General features: G+C 48.5%; 1 long non-coding RNA gene across 1 annotated transcript in view; it reads right to left on the reverse strand.

The window, feature by feature from the left end:
- LOC118882748 overlaps positions 1–23,983 on the reverse strand; it is a 106,838-nt gene extending 82,855 nt beyond the window's left edge. The window contains exons 1-2 of the long non-coding RNA XR_005016839.1: positions 23,852–23,983; positions 12,496–12,630 (exon numbers count right to left, since the gene is read on the reverse strand). This is a non-coding gene — a long non-coding RNA (uncharacterized LOC118882748). The remainder of the gene's footprint in view (positions 1–12,495; positions 12,631–23,851) is intronic.
- Between the last annotated feature and the right edge of the window lie 283 nt (positions 23,984–24,266).

The following is a 24,266-nucleotide window of genomic DNA, read 5'->3' on the forward strand; positions in this document are numbered from 1 at the left end:
CTTTGTTCCTACCCACTCAACTATACCTTCTTGAGGACAAGGTCATACATGACCAGCCCCATTTGCCAACAAGGACCTCAAAGCCCAGGGGGGACGCAGCTTTCCTAAGGTCATACGGCAGTAGGTGGCAGAGCCAGAGTTTGAACCCAGATCCGGGGACGGCACCCGTGAGCTCTGACTGCCGCCGTCTGTGTCTGCTACCAACTCCTAGGCATCCCCGCATCCTGCATGCCACGCTGCCCTCTTTGAGCTTCTCCGGATGCCAAACTGCCTGACGTATGGACTATTTTCTCTGTAGGTGGCAAGTATCAGGCAGAAATGTTTCCCAGCAAGTTATTTATAGAGCTTCTCGCAAAGGCAGAGCTCTGAAGAGTTTTCTTAAAAAAAAAAAAAAAAAAAAAGTACTTCCAGGAGGGGCTATAATGAAAGAGGACATGGAGCTCACTGGGCCACGTTCCTCACTTGAACCCAGAAGGGACAGCCGGCCCCTCCCGCAGGCACCTCTGCCAGTCCCCAGGCCACTAGGCCAGGCTGATATAATTTTGGAAACATTGCTGGCAATTCAGATGGTCTCTGCATCTGCTTTGCTGAGTGATCTGGGCTTCCTCTGTGGGTAGGGGGATTGCTGAGCTGTGTCTGCTTTTTCTCTCCTTCTCAGACATGCTTTGCTGGGCTGCAGGGCCTTCAGGGGCTGCTGTAAGCCGATTTTCATATCCGCTTTAGATCCTGGCCAGGTGGACAAAGGCCCAGTGTGTCTGTGGCCCAGGGAAGCCCCAGTGGTCCTGCTGCAATTTCTGTGTTCTCAACAAGGACACCCCACAATGGACACAGCACTAAGTCATCAATCATGTCAGCCACGGGTCCTTTCCCCACCTGATGAGCCAGCTGGTCACCACAGAGGTTCTCAGGGAAGGAATTAGGGCCAGAGGCCGGAGTCTGGATTTCCAAGACTGGCCTGACTACAAAGTGCTGTGTGACCTTACACATGTTACTTGAACTCTCTGTGTCTCCAAGATCATTTCCTGGTTTTACTGGAGAGGAAATATATGTACCTTCCTACTTTAAAAAATACAGTTGCTCCACAGTAGTCTGGGAATGGGGAAGTGGGGTCAGGGAAATGACATTGTTTGTGTGTTTTCTCCTGGATTGGGCAATCCTGGGGCATGGCTGGGCTTCAGCATGGGTTTCCCACCAAGGAAGGGGGTCCTTTGTCATGTGCTGAGTCCTGGAACAGAAGCCAGAGACAGGTAAGGAAATGGGGAGAGGCACATACAGACCCTCCAACAAGGGCCACGAGGGAGCAGGGCAGCAGGACCAGGGCAGGAAGAACGCTGGGCCTGTCTTCAAACCTCTGGTGGCCCATCCCCAAGCAGGGGGACCCACAGGCCACAAACAAGATAAATGTGCAGAAGCTAAAAGGAGGCAGATGCTCTGCTCCACGGAAGGAAGACCTTTCTAGCGCCTGCACAGTGCAGAGTCGGGGGAAGTGGACTCGGGGATTGTGCCCCACGCCACCCCATCCTTCATATGTGCACACGAGGTCCGCAGCAAATGTGCCCCACGCCACCCCATCCTTCATATGTGCACACGAGGTCCGCAGCACATGGCAGCCGCCGTGGCAGAGGGCCCCGTGGCTGTTGCTGCTGCTGCTGTAGGACACCGCGGAGCAGAGCGAGTCACCCTGAAGCTTCTCCCCGAGACCAGAGAGTTTGCGTGCGCCTGGCCCAGGCTGATAGTGCTGCACTCCCTCTCCAAACTGCTAAGTGACGGCGCTCAGGCCCAGGCAAGTGAGCCACAGACGCCTGGAACAAAACACCCGGCACCCCCAACTCTCAGGAGCCTCTTCCTGGTAACATGCCCTGCCCAGGCCATCGGAAGACATTCAGCAAGTACATTTTATGCTGCCACTTGGGTTCTAGGTACCTGGCTTTGTCAGGAGTTAGAGATACCCTGTCCCTGTCCCTGTCCCTGTCCTGGGGAAGCTCCCCCAGCATGGTACCCTGGATAGTTACAGGTGGGGGCGGGGACTCCATCCCACTGGGGCGGAGAAGCAGAGCAAATGAGGTCAGAGTCAGCAGGGCCCACTCCCAGCCTAGTGAGCCCTTTGATGCCGGTTGGAGAGGGGGGTGCCGAGGCTGGCAGGGCTGGGCTCCTCACTCCATGTCCCCCAGCTGAGAAGTAGAGTAACCAGCCCCCGAGCCCTAGGCTGTCAGACTCCAAAGCCTTCCAATGGCCAGGCTGCCTCGTGTCAGAGACAAAGCCCCATCGGCTGTGGGCTGGATGGGGAGGGAAGAGGGGGCAGGTGGGCATATGCCTCGCCCATCACCTGGGGACAGGAAACCCCCAGGCTTTCTCTACAGGGGTCCTCTGCGTCACACCTCTAGGACCGGGAAGTGCACCCCTGCCCCGTCTCCTACAGCGTGCTCAAATCCCCCACATCATCTCCACGGAGCAGGCTCTGCCCAGGCAGCAGCTTGTCCCACAAAGAGCGATGATTTGCGTTCTGGCTCTGCCAGTCATTCAAGGTTTACCCAGCCTGACCTCTACCTCAGCCTCCCGTCTAGAATACAAACGCGCGAAAACCCATGTGGATGAACTGGAGGCTTACAGGAGGGTCCAGCCATGCCAAGGACAGGCCCAGAACCCAGAACACATTCGGCGGGTGCACCATAAACACACACTCGCACACTCCCTGCCACCTGTCCAATGACGGGGAACTCGTTCCATTTACAGGGCCACCCTTCCAACTTTTCGCCTGATTCTGATGGATAGCGACGTCAACTGAGCATAGAAAGAGGCCTCTCTTTTCCATCTTTGGTACAACATACACTCCTTAAGGACACTCTTTCCCCCCTGCTCCACGACGACCCTGCAAATGTGCCAAGATGAGACAGGGCTTGGCTCCCCCTGTGTCAGTACTCCCCCACGCACTGCCTCAGGCTAAGCGCCCCTGGATCCTACCATCCACCTTCTGAACATGTGGTTTTTAGGACCTGCACCAGCCTGAGCACCTTCTTTTGGACTTCACATCACATACCCCCTCCACCCTGCGCCCCCAGTGTGCATGAGGCTCTCATCCGTGACGCCCTGCTCCACGCACAGCCTGCCCAGGGCCGAGGAGAGGGCAGGGGTGCCCTGAGCAGGACCGGGGAGAAGCTGGGGGGCTCCACTGCAGCCCCAGCTGCTGGGAAGAGGGACCCTCCGTCTGCTCTGAGAGCCTGCACATGCTCCCTGAGTCTGGAGCCAGGGCCCCAATTCTCCACACAGCCATCTTTCTGAGAAGCCAGATGCTCCTCTGCCTGCCTGCCTGTCTGTGCTTCATCAGAATTCAGAAAAAGGGACGTAAATAAATAAAGGAAACTCTGCTTAGTTCTTTCCTCCTAATGATCACCAACATGCAGACGCTTAAAGAGACAACTTTTTTCCAAAGGAACAATGGGTGAAAAGCATCCAGACCGGGGAAGAATTTGCTGTCAGATATTATTGTTAGCTGCATTTTTTTTTAACAACAGGACGAAGCAGGGGGTGGGGGGACATCACTGACTGAGATTTCCATCAGACCCAGGAGGCCTCCTGCATTTCAACTTTTGTTTATTTGTTTGTTTTTGTCAATACGTTAGCGTCTGAAATTTGTAACACACTCGCTCGCAGCTAGAAAAATTCCCTAGTCAGAGGGCAGTGTTTGAAAACACCATCTTTTTAATTTCTTTCAGCTGGGCCTCTGTCGCTGGCTCTTTGGTTAATACGGATTCTTTATTCATGATCTTTCCCCCTCCCCATCTCTGTGCGGCTAATCAGCCGTTGGACATATGGGATTGTTCATGCTCAAAGCGGTTCTCAACACCCCAGGCCAGAATGGCTTCAGACCAATGTGTCACTCACCTTTGGGCAGAGGCCCTCAGACCCTGTTAGGCCTTCTTGGGCAGGAACCCCCATAGCCGCAAACAGAACCCTCAGAGAAGACTGTGCAGGGCCGGGAGCGTGTTTTCCCAGGGGGCACAGGGCAGGGCATTGGGTGGCTGGAGGGCTGCTTCTGGCTCCCCACTGCATGCTGTGTGACCATGGCAATACTCTTTCCCTCTCTGGCCTCCTTCTGCAGCAGTCAAGGGCAAGGCTGAACTAGAAGCAGGGAAAACATTGAGAGGGACAGACAGCCCAGGATTTCTTTGTAGGGGGACCTCTGGTGACCTAGGACTATCCCTGTGCAGGCTCTCTCATGTAATGACAGCCAGTGGCTCACTCAGGCTGACCTGTTCCATCGGGGAGAGACAAAAATGGGGGTCTCACAAGAGCAGGTCTGACTCATCGAACACCCAGACTTTTCTCCATACACTTTGAAGGCATCAATCCTGCCCATCAGGTGGTACTGAGCCAGGGGCTAGTATGAAACAGGCAGTCTGCCCTCCATGGAGGTGGAGGGTCCTTGGCTCTCACTGGCCCCCCTCCTCACCTTAGTGGTGCTGATGAAGCAACAGACTCCCAGAGAGGGTCTGCCATACACTTGCCCAGACCATAGGATTGCCAGACAAAACACGGGGTGCCCAGTTAAGTCTTAATTTCAGATACAGAACAAATAATTTTTTAGTATAAGTATGTCCCAAATATTGCAAGGGACAAACTTATTCTAAATAATTTTCACTGTTTATCTGACACATAAATTTACTTGGGAGTCCCGTTTTTGTTCTGTTTTTGCCAAATCTGGCAACCTACCGGGACATAGAGTGTGTAGGCACCAGACCTGGGGCCAGAACTCAGGCCCCACCCCCAGCTCCTACCTCTTTCCCCAGCACCTCCCACCCCCTCCCTTCTTATAGCCTCTGCCCCCAAAGCTCTGCAGGGAGAAGGTCACTATAATGATGCTTGGGAGGAATCGTCCCCATCCTCCCCAGCAGTCAATTCTTAAAACTCTGGAGCCAGAATTGGGTTCTGAACAAATCCAATGGCTCTTTATTCATCTTGAATAAATGATGGGGCCCTGCCAGGGCCTAGAACAGGTTCTAGGATACTATAAGCATCAAGAGAGGTTTATGGAATGAATGAGGGGTATGTATGGACAGAGGGAGGGGCTGAGTTGCAGTACCTCTGACTGGCTCTTGGGAATGGAGTTTATAGAGCCAAGGAGGATGCTCACATCAGTGGAATCTTCTCACTAGGCACAGCATCAGCCTCCCCCATCCTGTGACCCTCCTGCCTCCCAGGCCTTAGGACCTGGGCAGCACAGACATGAGTTCTCTTCAATGAGAGTCTGATCGTGGTGAGGGGGCAAAGCTCTACCATGGCCCAGTCCTGTGCCTGAGGCCCCTGCCTGTCACCCCTAATGCTTCTCCATCCTGGCCCAGCACTCCTTTCAGAGTCCATAGAGCCAGTGAAGCAGAGAAGGAGGGGAAGAGAAGGTTGGGAGTGAGCACTGGGCCGTGTCCTAAAGTGCCAGCCAGATGGCCATCTGTGCAGCTTGGCCTCCCCAGGCCTGCAGGGGAAGGAAGTATGAAACCAGAGCCAGACGAGGGTGGGGATCCAGCCAAGTGCCTCTCTGCAGGCTCCTCCAAGCACATGCCACTTCCTCGCCCTGCAGACGTGCACACACACGCGTGCACACACGCCACTCGGTCATCTAGCTGTTCGACACTGATGGGTCTGGAGGAGGGCCCCTCCTCTGCCCAACCCACCCAAGATCATGGTCCACCCTGCAGGAGCATGGGGAATGCTCGAGGGCTTTCCAGAGCACCTACTGAGTCTTAGGCACTGTTCACCATGGCTGGAGATGAGTCAGATATGGGAGGACAGGCCCCAAAGACAGGATGGTGTCATGGAATAGCCCAGAACTCAGGAGTGGGAAAGCCTGATTCTTTCTGGAATCATTTGCACTCCCCAGAGAAGGCCATAACCCCTTTCTCTTTCAGGCCTCAGCTGCAGCATCTGTAAAATGGAGACCTCCCCCCAACCCCTATTCTCCCCTCCTCTGTAGAAAGGAAACTCCCTGTAGACTAGAAAGGACCAGCAGAACTCACAATCTCTGCTTTCTGCGTGTGCTTCCAGGACTGAAAGGAGGCTTTTCTATTTTCATTGGGTGTGGTATGTCTCCATTCAGCCCAGGGCCTAGTGTTTGTACAAACAGTCAGGGCCAGAAGAGCTCAGATACTGAAGTTGCTATAGGCTGGTCTCGTGTGTCACACCAGCCTATCCCTCCTTCTGCCCACTGGACCTCTATTAATGTAGCCCCTGACTCTCACAGAACTTATTGTCAGCTCCAACCCTATGCCTGTTTCCCATGCTCTGCTGCTAGCATTCCAGCTCTGGCTTGGGTGGGCCTGGGGCTGCATGGAGCTCTGTTCCCAGGCCTGCACAAATCCTCTCTGGGGGCACCTCCAGTAGGCCTGGGCTGAACCACGTTCCTGGGCCAGGAGGGGATTAGAGGCCCCCACTGAGCCGGAGCTGGGGATTTGGCAACGAAAACCCCTCCCTTTCAGCTGGGCAGAAAGGAGAGGGAAGCAGCGCCAATAGCCCCAGGGCTTCCTGAAGAGACTGCACCAGAAGCCTCCTGTTTCCTGAGTTTCTGCTGATGGAGCTCACTTCCCTCAGACCTTAGCTGCCCGGCTCCTGAAACAGGCTGCCCTGCAAACAGGTACCGCATGGGGGCCCAGGGCCAGGCTAGGATGGCAGGGACAGGGTTCCGGCTCAGGTCACCCCTCCCACCTCACCACCCACCCAGCTTTTTGCTCAGTGGCCCCCAACAGCCCCTTCCCTTCCTGAGGCCTTGATTTGCTCAGCTGTAGAATGGAGCAGGGAAATAGGGCTGTCCAGTGAAATTCCAGAATTGAATGGGTCTTAGAGAAGCAGATTCTATATGGGGAAGGGGTCTCGGGTGCCACCATCTCCCCTCTCACCTCCACTCCCCTTCAAGTTGCCCCCTCTCACAGCCTGGCCCTTGCTGCCCCGAGGTGAACTCTGGGATTTCATAAACCCTGGCCACAGGTCCAAAGGACAGAGAAAACAACCTGAAAGGCCAAGGCTGGGACAATGTGAGCAATAAAATAAATAATGAGAATACCAAATTATAACTCATTCATCAACTAAATACCCACAAGTCCATATGGTTATAAATAAATAACTGAATCGATAAGTAAATGGGGGCAGCTCTTTCTTATGGAAGAATTCCAATTAATAAATGTAGAATGGATGAGGGAAAGTTAAGTATTCACCATTGCAACACCACAGTAATAATTATTACAGACAAGGTGCTAAAATTAATGGGTGAAAATTTGAGGAAAAATAGAATATTTGAATTATCTCAAAGTATCTCCTCCAAGATATTTATCAATACAAAGGCCAAAACACACACAGTAATCTGCAGTGGAGAAACCCAGCTGACCCCACTTTTACCATGATGATCAAGGTTAACATCACCAGTAATGGGATATATAGACACCACCTGGCCCCTGATATGATGCACTAAGAAAGGTGCATCACATATGTGGTATTCTTGCCAAAAAAATATAACCTCAATCTAATCATGAGGAGAAAATCAGACAAATGCAAATTGAGGGGCATCCTATAAAATAACTGCTCAGTACCCTTCTAAAAGGTCAAGGTCATGAACAGCAAGGGCACACTGAGGCACTGTCACAGATTGGAAGGAACTAAGGAGACATGACAACTAAATACAACATGGGGTCTTGGACTGAATCCTGGAATAGGGAAAGGACATGAATGAAAAAAAACAGTGATATCTGAAAGAAATCTATAGTTTAGTATTAGTGTTTCCCAATACTAATTTATTGGTTTTAGTAATTATAAATTATGTAAGATGCTAACATTGGGAAAAGCTAGGAGGGTACACAGAAACTTTCTGTACTATATTTGCAAATTTGTATTTCAAATAAAAAGTTAAAAATAAAACATCTGCCCATATTCCATTCTCTGGGGCTCTTCACTGATGCCAATCAGCAGATCACAGTGTTTCCTCCCGTGGTTCCATCCCTTAATAAATGGTGGGTCCTCTGTGCCAGGTGTTTTACATACACAATTTCACTGAATCCTTACGATGATCCTCTGAAGGAGGTATTAGCAGCCCCATTTTACAGATAAGGAAGCTGAGGTCCAAGGCCACAAATTAGAAAGTAGAGGACTTCCGCATTCAGAGTCCATCTGAATGCAGAAACTATAAGTGATGCCTTATTCAAACGCAGGAGCTCATAGAGGAGGTTGTAGACATATGACAGGGCATCAGGGACAATGCCTTTTGGTCCTTCGAAGCATGGCATTCAGATGCCACCTACTTAATCCAAACACAGGGCTGTCCTCTGACAGTCAGGTAGTGGTTTAGATCAAGTCTCTAAGCTTTAGTTAAGAACTGTTTCGGTACAAATCCCAGGTCTGCTACTTATCTGTCATGTTCTTTCAAAAGTTACTTAATCCCTCTGTGCCTGAGTCTCCTCCTGTATAAAATGAGGGTAATGTTTAGTGCCTGTCTATAGCCTGGCTCTGAGGGTCAAGCATTTAAAACAGTTACACACACTTCATAAGTGTTAACCATCACTTTTTGTTTTCACTCTCTGCATCTGTCTTCAGCCACCTGTAAAATGCCAGCTTGATGAGTGGGTTTGTCTAAGCCAAACAGTGAGTCAAAGCCCAAGCAAAAGCTAAGAGTGTGCTGTGGAGAGAGGAGCAGAGAGGGGAGTCATCTGGCTGCTATTATCAGCCTAAAATCTGAAACTGGGTATCAGCCAAGAATCATCTAGGGGCATTACGGAATTAGAAAAAATGTCAAGGCAGGAAAGGAGCACTGGAATAATCCAGTTCCCTACTAACTTGCATGTGGTCCCCAGGCAGAGGCGTCTCACCACTCCAGGTGTGACCAACCTAGGGTTAACTTTAAAAAGAGAAAGAAGAAAGAGAGGGAAGCGGAGAGAGAAAGAGAAAAATGGGGGAAAGGAGGGGAGAGGAGGGGAAGAAGGAGGGAAAAAGGGAAAGAAAAAATTCTCACCTAAGGATCTCACCAAAGAATCCTATATAGAATCCCTGAAATTTTGAACATGAATCAATAAATCTCAGAATGCTACTCAGTATCAAAATCTAGATAATATTTGCCTCCTGCTGGTTCAGTGAAAGCACTATTTTTTTAATGCATAGAATGACTGAAACCAAGCTGAGAACATCTTTGCTGATGTAAACCTGGAGATGGAATTGATAGGAACACTGGCAGAATATGCCCTGGGGTTCTCCAGAGTGCTGAAGTCTGTTAAATAGCAGAATTCTCATCAACTTGATCAAAACCAATCAATGACTCATACCAGGTCTATATGTGGGCACTGTAGTGGTAATAGGCTGATTTAAATGATTTGGGGACTGCAGAAATCCATAGTTTTGTATAGCTAATGGGTTGGCCTTAGCTACTATGTTTGGAGGATGTACATCTTGAATTCAAATGCACTGCAGACCTCCTGACACAATTGCAAATACCTGGATGTCAAGAGACAGTCTCCTGGGAGGATATAAGGTATTATACATATCCTGTACTCCGTTTTAGGTGGGCTTTGCAACAGACTGTGATCTCATCTACATTTGCTTCTAACCATTCTTTGCTTCAGTGGCCTCAGCTCTAACTTGGGAAGGTTGGATGAGGTCAGTGGCTTTCAACCCTGTGTGCACATTAGAACTAACTGGGAAAATTTTTTAAATACTAATGCTCCTACTCTGACCAATTAAGTCAGAATATTTGGAGTGGGTCACACTCCAGTATTAAGTTTTCTACCAAATGTGTAATTTGGAGTCCCCAAAGAAAAAGCACACAAAAATTATTTGAAGAAGTAATAGCTGAAAGTTTTCTAAATTTCATTAAAAATATAAATTGACATATCCAAAAACTTCAACAAACCCCAAGGTAGGATAAGTACAAAGAAAATCACATCAAGGCGTATCATAATCAAATTTAAGAACACCAATGTTAAAGAGAAAATCTTCAGAGAAAAAATACTCATTGCTTACAGGGAAACATAACTAAAAATTACAAAGACTACTCAAGTGAAACTATGCAAGCCAGAAGACAATGGAATGACATTTCTAATGTATAAAGAGCAAAGGGACTTCCCTGGTGGTTCAGTGGTTGAGAATCCGCCTGCCAATGCAGGGCACATGGTTTCAAGCCCTGGTCCAGGAAGATCCCACATGCCGCAGAGCAACTAAGCCCGTGCGCCACCACTACTGAGCCTGTGCTCTAGAGCCCATGAGCCACAACTACTGAGCCCACGTGCCACAACTACTGAAGCCCGCGTGCCTAGAGTCCGTGCTCCGCAACAAGAGAAGCCACCTCAATGAGAAGCCTGTGCACTGCATCGAAGAGTAGACCCCGCTCACCTCAACTAGAGAAAGCCCACGCACAGCAACGAAGACCCAATGCAGCCATAAATAAATAAATAAATATTTTAAAAAATGTATAAAGAGGAAGGAAAAATGACTATCAACCTAGAATTCTATATCAAGTGACAGAATCCTTCAAAAGTAAAGGCAAGGGGCTTCCCTGGTGGCGCAGTGGTTGAGAATCTGCCTGCCAATGCAGGGGACACAGGTTCGAGCCCTGGTCTGGGAAGATCCCACATGCCGCGGAGCAACTAGGCCCGTGAGCCACAATTACTGAGCCTGCGCGTCTGGAGCCTGTGCTCCACAACAAGAGAGGCCGCGATAGTGAGAGGCCCGCACACTGCAATGAAGAGTGGCCCCCGCTTGTCGCAACTAGAGAAAGCCCTCGCACAGAAACGAAGACACAACACAGCCAAAAAATAAATAAATAAATAAATAAATTTAAAATAAAAAAGTAAAGGCAAAATAAAGAATTTTCAGATTAAAAAAAACACTGAGAGAATTCATTACCACTAGCAGACCTGCATTATAAGAATTATTAACTAAAGCTCTTCTGGCTAAAGGAAAATATCAGATGGAAATCGGGTCTACACAAGCAAATGAAGAGTCTTGGAAATTCTAAATATGTGGGTAGATAAAAATGTACATGTTTTCTCATTTCTCATTTTTTTAAAGGTAGCTGACTAAATATAAAAATAACAGTATACTGTGGGGTTTATAATGTATGTATAAGTAAAATATATAACAACACTGGCACAAAGGACAGGAAGGGAAGAGGAATTATACTGTCGTAAGATTCTCACATCAAACGTAAATTTGTATAATATTAATGGAAAGTAGACTTGGTAAGTTAAATGTATATTACAAACACTAGAGCAATCACTGAAAACATAAAACGAAGAGGTACAGCTACTAAACTTACAGAGAAGATAGAATGGAATTCTAAAAAGTACTGAACTCATACACAATAAGGCAGGGAAAAAGTGAAACAAGGAACAGATGGAAAAAATAGAAAATAAATAGCAAGATGATATATTTGAACCCAATCTACCAATGACCATTCCAATTCAAAGGTCCAAGATTGATAGACTAGATAAAATTCAAGACCAAAATACATGCTGTCTACAAGATATACACTTTAAATACACAGACACAGATAGATTAAAAATAAAGGATGGAATAAAATATACCACCCAAACACTAATTATAAGAAAGTTCTATTCAGCATGGGGTATATAGTCAATAATACTGTAATAACTTTGTATGGTGACAGGTGGTAACTAGGCTTATCATGATGACCATTTTGTAATGTACATAAATACCAAATCACTGTGTTGTACACCTGGAACTGACATAGGTAAATTATACTTAAATTTGTTTAAAGTAGCAGCAAAAAAAAAGTTCTATTGTCAATATAGCTTAATAAAATAACAAAATAATTGTTTTAATTTTTATAAAGGAAGTTCTATTGACTATATTGATATCAAGTAAAATAGACTTCATAAAAAGGGGTAAAAAGGAACATTACATAATGATAAGGGGTATGGTGAAGATAAACAGTATAAACAATTTTACACCATAAATTCAAGAGCTTAGAGAAAAATACACAAATTCCTTGAAGGGTACAAACTACCAAAATTCACTCAAGAAGAAACAGAAGGACTGAATAATCCTATATCTACAAAGTAAACTGAATTTATAGTTATAATTTTCCTTCAAAGAAAGTATCAGTTCCAATAGCTTCACTGGTAGATTCTATTTTTAAAAATTAGAAATTTTTAAATTGGAAAAAAAATACCAACTCTGTCAAACGCTTTCAGAAAACAGAGAAAGAGAAAACCCTTTACAATTCATTTTATGAAGCCAACTTATCTTGATGCCAAAACCAGAAAAAAAAAATTATTAAAATAGAAAACTACAGACCAATACTCTTCATGGGACAAAAATACTTTTAAAATATGAGCAAACTGCATTCAATGATATATAAAAAGGATAATATACCATGACTCACAGGAATTTATCCTAGGAACAAAAAGTTAGTTTAATATTCCAATATCTGTGAAATCATATGATTATCTCAAAATAAAATTTTTTAAACTCATTTGACACAATTCAACATCATTTATGGTAAAAACTCACCATATAGCAGGAATATATGCATTCACTTGCAGGACACTTGTCTTTGCATGAGGCCCAGGACCTTGCTTTCCTCGCTGAACTGGCCCTTCTCCCCAGGTTTCAGTCATGCTGAGGCCCAGCAGTCCAACGTCAGCCCTGGGGGAAGAAAAAGGGCAGTTGAACGCTTAACTGGGATCATTTTCCGAGTCAGAGGCTGAGTCTTAGAACAGCTCAGAAGTGGCCCAACAGGCCCTAACCTAAGGCTCCGGGGTGGGAAGAGCAGACTGGGAGTTCCAAAGCTCTTTCTATGGATATTCTAGAATTTCCAGTGCACTTCAGAAACTGTTCACTGACCCAGAGCCTCTGAGTGTGGCAGATCTCAGAAATCTGAAACAAGGCTGTCTTTCATTTACAAGCAGAGAAACTGAGGCCCTGACAGTTTTGCAAAGTCACACACAATTTGGAGGCAAGGCCAGAGCTCCAGCCAGGGACAGAGAGAAGTAGCCACCACCCAGTCACCAAACACAAACAGATCCCAGCATCACCCTGGGTTTTCTTTTTGATTATGAACATTTTCAAACTTACCAAAAGCTAGAAATAACATAATTAACACCCACAGATATATATCTGTCATCTAGATTGAACAACTGCTAACATTTTGTACTATTTGCTTCATCCTTTTTTTTTTGCTAAAATATTTTACATTACAAATATCACTACCTTTCACGCTTAAATTCTTCATAACCCATTTCTTTAAAAAATAAGAGCATATTCCTATGTTAATTACAATGTCATTAAGGTGCCTAGCGAAATTTTTTTAAATTCCTTAATAATGCCCAGTCTCAGTTTGTAGCAGATCCTGCTGGTGTCCATCCCACCTCTCCCGGCCCCTCCTCTCTGGAAAGCAGCTGCTGCTGCAGTGGGGTGCACCCTTACACACTGACACTTCCAGCTCAAGCACCTGCATGTCCATCTGAGGGCAAGCTAGCGCTGCAAGACTTTTCACCATAATGGGGCAGGCTCAGAGTGCTAGGCAGTTAAACCCCAGGAGGGACAGGACTTGGTCATTAGATAGCCAAGCTTCCTTGCCCCTTGGAACCCTTCTGAGTGTGCAGTCACTAAGGGGGTCCCAAAGCAACTGAATTCCCATGGCCCACAGCAGGAACCCACCCACTAGCTCAGCCTGCACTAGTTTTCCTCCGGAGCTTCCCTGTGTCACTCTGCAGCCCTTACTGTGCTTCGTGGGGTAACTTCCCAGGTAAACATCTCACACCCTGATCCTAGCCTCAGCATCCACTTTTAGGGACCCCAAACTAAGACAATGTTCAAGTTTCCAATCGTCTTAATCATCCTGTGTTTTCAATAGGTCAAAACCAAGAGCCTAAGCAATGTGGGGTTTGGAGGGGGCAGGGGTGCGGTCAGGGAAGATAAGAAGCCACCCTAAGTTCTGTCACTGGGCCTGCGCTCCTTGACCAGTGGGACTGGACATGTCTTGGTTTTGCCCACTCAGCTTCTGAGCCCCCTTCCTACAGAAACCACCTCTCCCTGACTCTCTACTCCTGGCCCTGGGGTGGGCAAGTGAGCCAGGCCTGGACAGTCGGGGTTCCCCACTCCCCAGACCACAGGCATTTGTTCAGGGAGGAGCAACGACCCTGGTGAACCAAGGAGAGTCAGTACTAGGCTTTGGTTGCCACTGGGGAAGAGAGGTTTACTGCCTATCAGGCAGGATGTGAGCCTGGAGCTGCTGGGGCCATTTGTGCCACCCTGTGGGGACAGCTAGCCTGAGGATGAAGTCGACACAGAGGAACAAAGGCTGAGAGATGGAGCTGACAATTCCATACAAAACCTGGGCCCAGTCATGCCTGACTCCTGGCCTGTGAGTCAATCACCTCCCCTTCTGCTTAAGCCAGGCTGAGCTGGATTTCTCTCCCTCCCCGACAAAAAGCGAGTGCTGACTGCTACACAATCAAAGAGTTCTCCATTCGCTGGGAACCCCTGATTCCCGAGCTCAGTGGCTGCGCCTGTGTCATGCACCAGGTGTTCACCAAGGTGGTAAAGAAGACTGCTTTGAATGGACAAGGACCCGCAAAAAAGCCAGGTCAAATTCTCTCCATCATTGTCCCTTGCCTCCTTCCAGCCTGTTGTCTGCACTGCCTACGAGAATGGCCTGTGTGTGCCCACCACTGTGCTTTACAGGAAAGCAAAACCTTGATGCTGGAAGGTATTATAATTTCAATAATTTGTGAATTCCCTGAAGGCCCATAACAGATACTAGTTTATACTATGCTGAAGCCCAATTTGTTTTAAATACAATAATAGCTGGTGAAAGGAGCAAGTCACTTCCCTGGGGAGTGAGCCTAGCCTACCGCCTACATCCACGTCTCCTGAAGGGGAAATTACACGCTCTGGGAATGGCCAGCTGCTTGGGGACTCACAGAAGCCCAGGAACTGTCCCCATAGGGCTGCTGTGGGTTTCCTCTGGCAGGAACAGGCTACTGCTGGTTGAGCACCTACTTCTGTGCCAGGCATTGTACCAAGTGTTCCACGTACACACCATGTATGTCTCCTCAAGACAGTCTGGAGAGAGGGACCACTGTCCTCATGGGACAATTGAGGGAACGCAGGGCCAGAGAGGTAAGTGACTTCCCAAGGTCACGAAGCATTTGTGATGGAGCTGGTATTCATTTCTAGGTCTAGAAAACATGCTTTTCCCGTATGTCCTCTATCTTTTCCCACTAACTTTAGTAGGGGTTCAATAAGCACGTATAGGGCCGTGAACAGAATTTCGATTGTCTGCACACTGACCCTCTGGCCAGTGAATTGGGAGATGAGACCACACAGATGTTGTCCACATACAGAGAGCGTGTTTAGAGAAACAGGGCTTCCCGAACTGTCTGGGCTTCTTTTCAGTAAGTCTGGAGCAGGTACTGAGCATCCCTACTTTTTTAACGAGAGTCCTAGGTGGTTCTTGTGATTAAGCACTGTTGACAGCTGTGCCATGGGGAGCTATGACAGACAGAAAGGACAGACAGAAAGTGGCTGTGACACTCCTCTTACTCAGATTGAAGTGGAGGGAGTAGCAGTGCCTAGTTACCGACCAAGGTGAGTGCAACTGGGGGCGAGTGAGGGCGGGACCAGAAATCAAGGAATTTTACTCCTGCCCGTGACAGCGAACAGAGTGGTTTTTTTCTCCTCCAACCCTGAGGGTTTTAGAGGGTTTTTATCTGTACTGAGACTACAGCCAGGACCATGGGTATGGGGCTGTTGAGCGGCTCACACTATTCAGGAAAATAAGACATTTGCATTTTTTATTACTATTTCACTCTCCAAGTCACCTCTGCTGCAAAGCTGATGAACAGAGCCTTCAAGACATCAGCTCAAAGCTCAGAGAAGAGAAAGCCCAGGAATGCCTTAAATGTCTGCTGCCAACTTCCACACCCTGGTCCCCTGGTCGGGCCAGGGAGCCATGTGGTAGCGTGTGACTCTTCCAGAACCAGTGAGGGCCCTGGGAGAACCCTGGGCTGGGCAGGTCAGGGCAGCCTTACCTGGAGTTATTCACCCGGAAAGGAGGGAAAGTCTGTGGACTGGGAATTATGGCACCATGGAAGGTCATAAGCCTCCATTTCTACAACTGAAAATGGGGATAACTGTATTGTTAGTATTCTCACCTCATCTAAATGCAGATTCTACCTTCAAAGATCCATTCATTTTTCACCTGACTCTGAGCACATAATTATATAGTGTCAGGACTGGAAGAGCCATCTAGAGATCCCCCATCTAGTCAAACCCATTTATGCCACAGATGGAGAAAAAAAACAGAGAGGTTCAAACACTTAAGAAGGTCACACAGAAGTTGGTCTAGAGCCAAGACAAGCCCCAGCCCACCCAGCTCCCGGTTCCTCACCACCCCACCAGCAGGCTTGGCAGTTTCTCATACTGCAGACATGGTGAGTCTAACAAAAATTTTGGTGTATCTAAAAAAAAAAAAAAAAGGATTGATTTTGATGTTTTGAGGCTTCGTGAAACCAGCAATTTTAATCAATTTTTCAAAATTGCTAATTCCATCCATCCAAGGAACTCACACACAAACAGAAGGGCTGATTAAAATTTAAATGGTGGCTGGCTTGTTAGCTGCAGGCACCAGGCTGGGTATCTTCATATGCAAGTCTGCAACTGTGTCCCGGCCTGGCAGCAAGAAGAAGCAATCTCCCTGAGACACTCGAAGGCATTAAGAATTCAGGCAGCCAAAACGAGAAGCAACAACATGAAATGATAAAACAAAGACAGATCATTATTAGCGCCAACATAATGTGTTCCCATGTCCTCCGATCTCATTTAGAGCCCTGCCCGTCGTCTATTGAAACTATAATTAGGCTGATAGGAACCAGAGGATTAAAGTAACTTTCTCCCCTGAATTGCGAGGATTTCAAACAAGCAAAGAGGGGGAGGAGATAAACCTGAGAACGATTTTAATATTCTGGGCTGCTGCTCCCACAACAGCACAGGCTGACAAACAATGGCCGGTTCCCTCCCGAGGTGGCCTGGGGAGGGATGTTACATCGCTGTCCAGCCCACCTCAGGGATGGCAAGCCCACCTCCCTCCCCAGCCAAACCTTCGCCTTTGTCCTTGACACCTCGCGCTTAGTGACCCCTTCTAGGGTCTGACTCAGAAACCCTTTGCCAGTCCGTCCTCCTCTCACTTCTCACAGCCTCTGCTGGTGTGACCTCGTCCTAACACACCTGCCGCAGCTACTGCATCAAACTCCTGTCTGGCCTGCAAGATCCAGAGGGCAGGGACCCCTGATCTCTTACTTCAGTCTCTGGTGCCTTTAGTTAGATGCCACTTTCCCGCCTTAGTCGGGCTCCTCATGGCCACCAAGGTCACCTTTCTCATCCCTTCCATCTATAAACCAATTACGGGACCCACTCCCCCACCCACGAAATAGCACCAACCCCAGCAAACATTGAAGCCCCTTCCCATCTGTCCCCACGCTGCCTCTCTGGCCCCTCCTATCCCTGGCTCTGGTGGCACGGGACCACTTGCCCACCAGAATATGCTGCACACTTTGCCCCTCAGGCCGGCGCACACACACAGCTCCAGCCCACCGCTCCTTTATGTGGCAAAATTCTACATGTCCTTCCCTATTCCCTTCTCTTCACCAGAGCCCCTTGGGAGTCTATCATTCCCTCCTCAGAGCACCCACGGGACTGTCCTCACCCTCCTCCCAGATGTGGCCCTCAGTGTCGGTGACTCCGTGGCGACCCTCCAGTGGACTTTAGCTCTGCAAGGGGAAGGACCAGACCATGCTCAGGCTCACATTGGTGGAATCTAGTGCTTGGCCAGAATCATGGGATCAAAGTTCATTTTAACACTGACCAACCTGGACATGCTATGTGGGACCCCAGCAGCACTCAGCCTGGAAAACTCTTACTGCCCCTCCCTGTATCCTCTTTTCCCTGCAGGTCTCATCAACTGGAGAGTGTTTCCTGTGTGAGTGTGAATGCGTGTGCAAGAGAGTATGCGGGAGTATGTGTGCATGTGTGTGTACCTGGGGTGGGTGCACAAACATGCACATGGAGAGTCCGGACGAGCTGGGTGAAGAGGAACTCTCACTTCCTGACTGAGGCGTCTGTACAAGGGAGGAAGAGTGACTGTCCTCACCTGGGATCAGAGGAGCAGGTCAGCATCCAAATTTCCCACAATCACTTGCACAAAATGTAACATTGCCTCATCCAGGCCTTCACATTCCAAGTTCTCAGATGCCTCAAGAGCTGATTCGAAAGTGGTAAAACAGCAGCGTCTGACAGTCCTTCACCAAGTGTCCACTGAGCAACTAGGAAGTGCCAGTCATGGTGCTAAGCGCCCAGCCCTTCCCTTCCCAGCCTCAGTTCCCCCACCTGTGAAATAAGGGGGAATCTAAATAGCTAGGGGCCTGTGCAGCCAGGAAAATCTGACCTCTACTTACTGCCCCTTGAGGGTGTGACTGCTGCATTCCATCACCTGGGCCAGCAGAGGAAAAGCTTTGCGGCCCATCAGGGAGAACTGGGCCTTTCTAAATGGCCGCCACATGCCTGCACTTAGAGGGGCCGAATAAAGGGGGTGGAAGTGCTTCATCCCCACTTGAGTGATGTGGCAACTGAAATCCAGGGAGGTAAAGGCGAGGACCAGCTCATCCCTGGAGAGGTCCAACCAGGCCCTCAGGCCCCTCCCACCTGCCCTTTTTCTTTTGTTCCCCGGCATAAAACTACTCATTGTCTCTGAGAGTTGTGGGGAGGGCAGAAAGCAGCTGAGAACTGTTGGCTCACTTTCCTCATCCCCTCATTTAAAAGATTAGATTTCTTTGCTCAGAGAAAAAGCATGTGCAAATGTGAGTTTTCCATCTATGCTTGATGTGTATGCGGCTGAGCGTGTCCACGAGAGGGAATGTGTGTGTGTGAAGGCAATTTGATGTGGGTTGTGTGCATGAAATCAAGTCACATGGGTACACGTGTGTGCGTGTGAGTACACCAGCAGGTGCATGTGGGCATGTCATTGTGTGAGCAGCATTGTGACTGTGTATTTCAGATGTAGAAGTACGAATATGTGTACCTACGTAGGTGTATGCGTGTGTGTGCTGTGTTACACAAATATGTTGTAGTTTGGATTGAGGAGAATAAAAGGCCATAAAACGCACATGCTTCCAGAGATGAAAACCACATAGCCTGATCCCAATGACAAGTGTCGATGGCTTTTCCCAAGACCTCTGTCAAATAAAATCATCCTCATTTAGGCTAACTTACGATTCCCACATGACCCCAAAGATCAGACAAGTAGCATCAGCTAATGTCACATGCAGGCTCCCACTTCCTGGATGGGTTCATTAGATTCAGGGTACCAAGGAAATCATAATGCGGTCTCCTTAGAGTTTTATTAGAGGTAGATTTCCTTACAGTCAGGCTGATCCAGAGGCAGCTTCTTCATCTGCAAACTGGATGGATGGTGCCTGCCTGGTGGGGGTGTTGTGAGGGTGAAGTGGGGTAGCAGATGTGTGAGGCCCAAGGCCAGCACCTGGCACGTAGTAGGTGCTCAGCCCACGTCACCTGTACTTCATTCTGACAGCTAAGGGGCCTGCGCTTTGGCTGCCAGGCATCATTAATGCCCACTCCTCTTGTGCTGGACCAAACAGGCTTTGGCAGTGTCAACCCCGCCCAGCAGCCCCTCATTGTACATGCCCCATTAGTTGCACAGTGCCCCAAAGTACAACGGGAACGCTTCCTACACTGTTTCCTCTGCTAAATACCTCTGTGACAGCTTCTTGGCAGGAGCAGAGTGCCAGGGTTAACATATGTTAAGAATATGTGCTGCAGGCATCCCACCTCAACGTGGAAGCAAGAGGGATCCACACCTCATCAGGGCCATCCCTGAGCCCGCAGCCTGGAAATCTGGTTTCCCCGGTGCCCCATGCAGCCTCACCCAGGAGCCCCCAGGGGAATCTCAGCCTGGGACAAATCTTCTTGGTTATCTCATCTGCCCTTCTCAGAGTTCAGAACACCCTCTCCTGCATCCCTGCCTAGTGACCAACCAGGCTCAGCTTACACAACCACCAACAGAACACTCACCACCCCCAGGGGAAGCCGAGTACCCTTCCAATACTTCCTCTGGGTCAGGCTCTGAATAGGACACTGGGGTGAGATTGTGAAAAAGTTACAGCCATGCCCCCAAAGGGCTTACAGTCAAATGGAAATTTCTAACCAATATCATTGTGAGGGTAGGGATTGCTGGTATACTCTCCCTTCGGGGGTCCTGCCCCACCTTTCCAGCATGTCCTCCAATCCCAGAAAAGACAGTGACTAGACATATGGCAGGCCACAGTCTGAAGCTTCATGGCCCCAAGAAGGGCCTCTCCCTGCTACAGCACAATGTTACCTTCTTTACATCTAATATCCAGGAGCTGGGGGAAGCTGGGTATCACACCTACACAGCCACAGTAGCGTTTGGCCCCAGAAGCCCCCGTCTTCTGGGGAACATGCTGGTCTTCCTAGAAGGGCAGAACTGGGGAGTTCCAGGTCCCTGGAGCAGACATAATTTGGTCATTTTGTGGGTGATTAACTCAAGGCTTTGAGAGGACATGTGATTATTCCAAAGTCATACAGCTATGGGGATCCCACCTCTGGTTTTACATCTAGGTCAGCATGCTACGGGGTTCCAGGCTTTGGTCAGTGAGGTCAGTGGATGGTGGCCTTTCCAGGAGGCTAAGTTCAAGGGTGGTTTTTACTGGGCATGGTGCTGCTGAGAGCATCCTCTTAAGTTGTTCCATTTATGAGTTCCATGTCTCAGTTACCATCCCATGAAATTCATCATTTAGACTAAAAACCCTCACTGACTGAATCTATACTAGGTGACGTCTGTGCTCAGAGCTTCCAGGAAGAGGGACGTGAAGATGGTTGGGAAGCGGAACAACAAAGGAGATGTAGTGTTAATGTTAAACAATGCTAGCTGCTGCATCAGAAAAATCCCCAAATCTCAGAGACTTAACAGGATAAAGTCTGTTTCTTGATCATATCACATGTCTAATGCAGGGCAGCAGGAAGCTCTGATCCATGCAGTCATGCAGGGAACCAGGCTGCCAGAGGATCTGTCATCATGTAGCTGTGCCACCTGGATCACACAGCATCTGTGGTTGCTGCAGAAGGGGAAGAAAGGGATGGAGGACTCCTGCCAGCTCTTAACTGCCTCCGCCAGGAAGTGACACATGTCACTTCTGCTCACAGTCTAGAACTAGTCACATGGCCCCACTTTCCAGCCAGGGAGGCTGGAAATGTAAGGGATGACATGGGATCTTTGATGAACACTCACTGTCTCTGACACAGACATTTTGGCCTCACTCCTCCAGGGGCTTACAAATTGGCCAGGGAGAAAAGAAACGTCTTCTGGGGAACAGAAACTGGTCCATGGGTTTGTGTGACACTGGAGGCCAGAGAAGAGAGAAGTCCATGAAGAGGATAAAGATAATCAAGGAAGGCTTCCTGCAGGAGGTTGACCTAGAAAGAAGTATTTATTCAACACCAAGGTGGGAACAGATAGAATGTTTCACTAGTCTCAGAAGAAGGAAGGTGGAGGCCCTGGAGAGAGGGAGTTTGGTCAAACCTTTGGGGCCAAAGAGGCCCTTGAGGAACAGCCTGGGGAACTGGATTGGGAGGGGGTGGGCAATTAGTATGAAATAGGCATCAAGGGAAGGAGAGGCTTCCTAGGGAAGGATTAGAAGCAAGGGACATTTAAAGGGCTCTTCTGGGAATCCTGGAGAGGGGAAATGAAGACAGAGAGGATGGCATTGAGCAGGGATCAGGACAATCACCCAGCTGGTGATGGAAATGCCTCTGAGCCTATAAAATCCTGACCTCCATCCCACACAAGGAGCTTCTGGAAAAGCTGCAGCATTAACCCCATGAGAATGTCTGTTCAACAACTGTGCTGAAAATGAGATGATTTGATTTCGGGTGGTAAAGCACATCTTGAAGTTAAACTCTTGGCTCTACTTTTAAACCTTCTCAAGTGGGTTAGAATAGCTGGCTCATCCTTAATGGATGGAGCTAGGCACTCCCTTCCCCTACCAGCCACTCAAGAGGGTGTGAAGACACACAAGGTCTCCCTTTTGATAGCACATTTCTCCCCTGCATGGGGGTCACATTGCACTAGGGCTTGTAGGCAGGGAGGGGAAATGCTTGAGGACCTGGATTCTGGAAGGCAAGAGGGAGCAGGCCCATCTCCTCTGCATAGGAGTCTCTCATACCTCAAGTTAAGCTTCTGTTCTGGAGCCAATGACCCTCCTCTACCAGCACCTGGACTATGTCCTGAGGTCACAGGTGGGAAAGGAGGGTGAGAGGACGTGAAGTCATGACCAGCGACGACCTGGGAGGTTGCTTGGAGGGTAAGTGGTCAGGCTTCAGTGGTCTGATTAGCTGATCAATATCATATGCTTGGCTCCGCAGGGTAAAATTCCAACTGACAAGTGGTTCATGGGATTTACAGGGAGGCCCAATTTTCTAACAGTCAAACTTACCAATGAAATGTGCCACCTCAAGGAAAAGACTGTGGTCTCTATCACTGGAAAGCCCAGACAACCACCAGTTTCTCAGCTGGTATAAAAAGGGGTCAGACAGGAGCGAAGCTAATGCCCTGGCAATTCTGACGTACTAAGGGGCTTATTCACAATCCCGGTTACCTGACAAGTCTGCACATTGTCGTAGGGTGGTTAGTTTGACTCAGTTTGCCCAGAACATTCCCAACTTTAGTACTGAAAACCCTTAGTCCCAGGCAAACTGAGACAACTGATCACCCTACTTTGTAGGCCCCATAGGTGACAGCCTTGAAACTCACATTTAATCCTTTAGGACCGGGTAATTCAATGGTTCAAGGTTGTGACGTGCCATGCGTCACCATCATTTGTTATGCATGCTAAGGTTGAAAAAAGGATCAAAGTTTGCAAAGATTTTTTTTTAATGAGTGGATTCAAGGTTGTTCATAGACGAACACCATTCTAACCTACACACATCCTGACACGCTTTCTTGTATGGGATGAAAAGAAGCAAAACTCTGGGTAGTTAGCGTGCCAGAGCGCTGCTTTATCAGCAGCTGAAGTGAGCAGCCGATCCTGATATGAGCCGGTTGGGAAATCACTACAGACCGTTACTACCTTGAAAATAAGAAAGGAAGCACCACCCGTGAAGCGTTCTTGGCAAAAGAAATGAACCTGAATCTGGAGAAGCCTTTAGATCTAGCCTCTAGTGTAACAGATATCAAGGAGAGAGGAACCAGTTCTGCCACCACAAGAAAGAAGGCAACCAAATCCTGAATGTGGGACATTCTATTCTTCATCAAGCCAAAAGCAGGAGAAATAAGGGGGTGGGAGAAGGGGGCAGAGAAGCTGCTCTGTTTAGAGCCATGAAAACCAAATACAAAGAGAGGGTTGAGTTTGGACAGGAGTCAGACAAACTGACTGAAAACAAGGACATATTTTCTGGACTTAGCAGAAATATTTGAATACGGATGGGACATTAGAGTAGTAAACTCAGTGCCTTCTGAGCTGTGAGTTTTCCAGGCTGGCTGGTGGGAACAGAAACTATAGTTATCCCTGTGCAAGCTCCATGCTCTATTCCCGATAATCTGCTGGGTGTTCCCCCTCACCCCCCCAGGTAAGTGCCTCACATGCATATGCTGATGAGAACTCTGCCAGTACTGGAGGGGGACCTGGTGCAGCTCTATCAACTGCAGTCTCCCTGCACCCTCGGCTCCATCCCCTCCAATCAGGGAGTCCACCAGGCTCCTTGGGCCCCCCTCTCTGTGCTGCAGGCTGAGATTCACTCCAGGCAGGTAACCGGGGACAGTCATAGGGCTCACCTCACTTGTCTCCCATCTCTCGTAGATCACAGCACTTTGCTCCTGATGCCCACCGTCTTGAAAACCGTGGTTCTTATGTTCTATTTTTTCTTCAGACAGGAGGCTAAATCCAGTGCCTGTTATTCCATGTGGGCCAGAAATGAAGTCCTCCCAACAGCTTCGACAGGTGGACAGAGCAGGAAGGACCATGTCCATTTCACAGACCGGGACCCCGGGGCTCTGAGAAGCGGACCAGCCTGCCAGCTCTAACTTGCTATGGACTCTAACTCTAACTCTAACTGCCCTGGGCTCTAATTTCAGGGCACTTTCAGCAGGCTCCTCAGGTAGGCTATCCTGGCAGGCCTCAAGCACCCAAGTTTGGGCCTGGCCTGCTGGGGGGAGGCACTTTCTAGCTCTTTCCACTGGGGTCTGAAGA

The sequence above is a fragment of the Balaenoptera musculus genome, chromosome 16, assembly GCF_009873245.2.
Source record: "Balaenoptera musculus isolate JJ_BM4_2016_0621 chromosome 16, mBalMus1.pri.v3, whole genome shotgun sequence".
In the NCBI taxonomy this organism is placed as follows: Eukaryota; Metazoa; Chordata; class Mammalia; order Artiodactyla; family Balaenopteridae; genus Balaenoptera; species Balaenoptera musculus.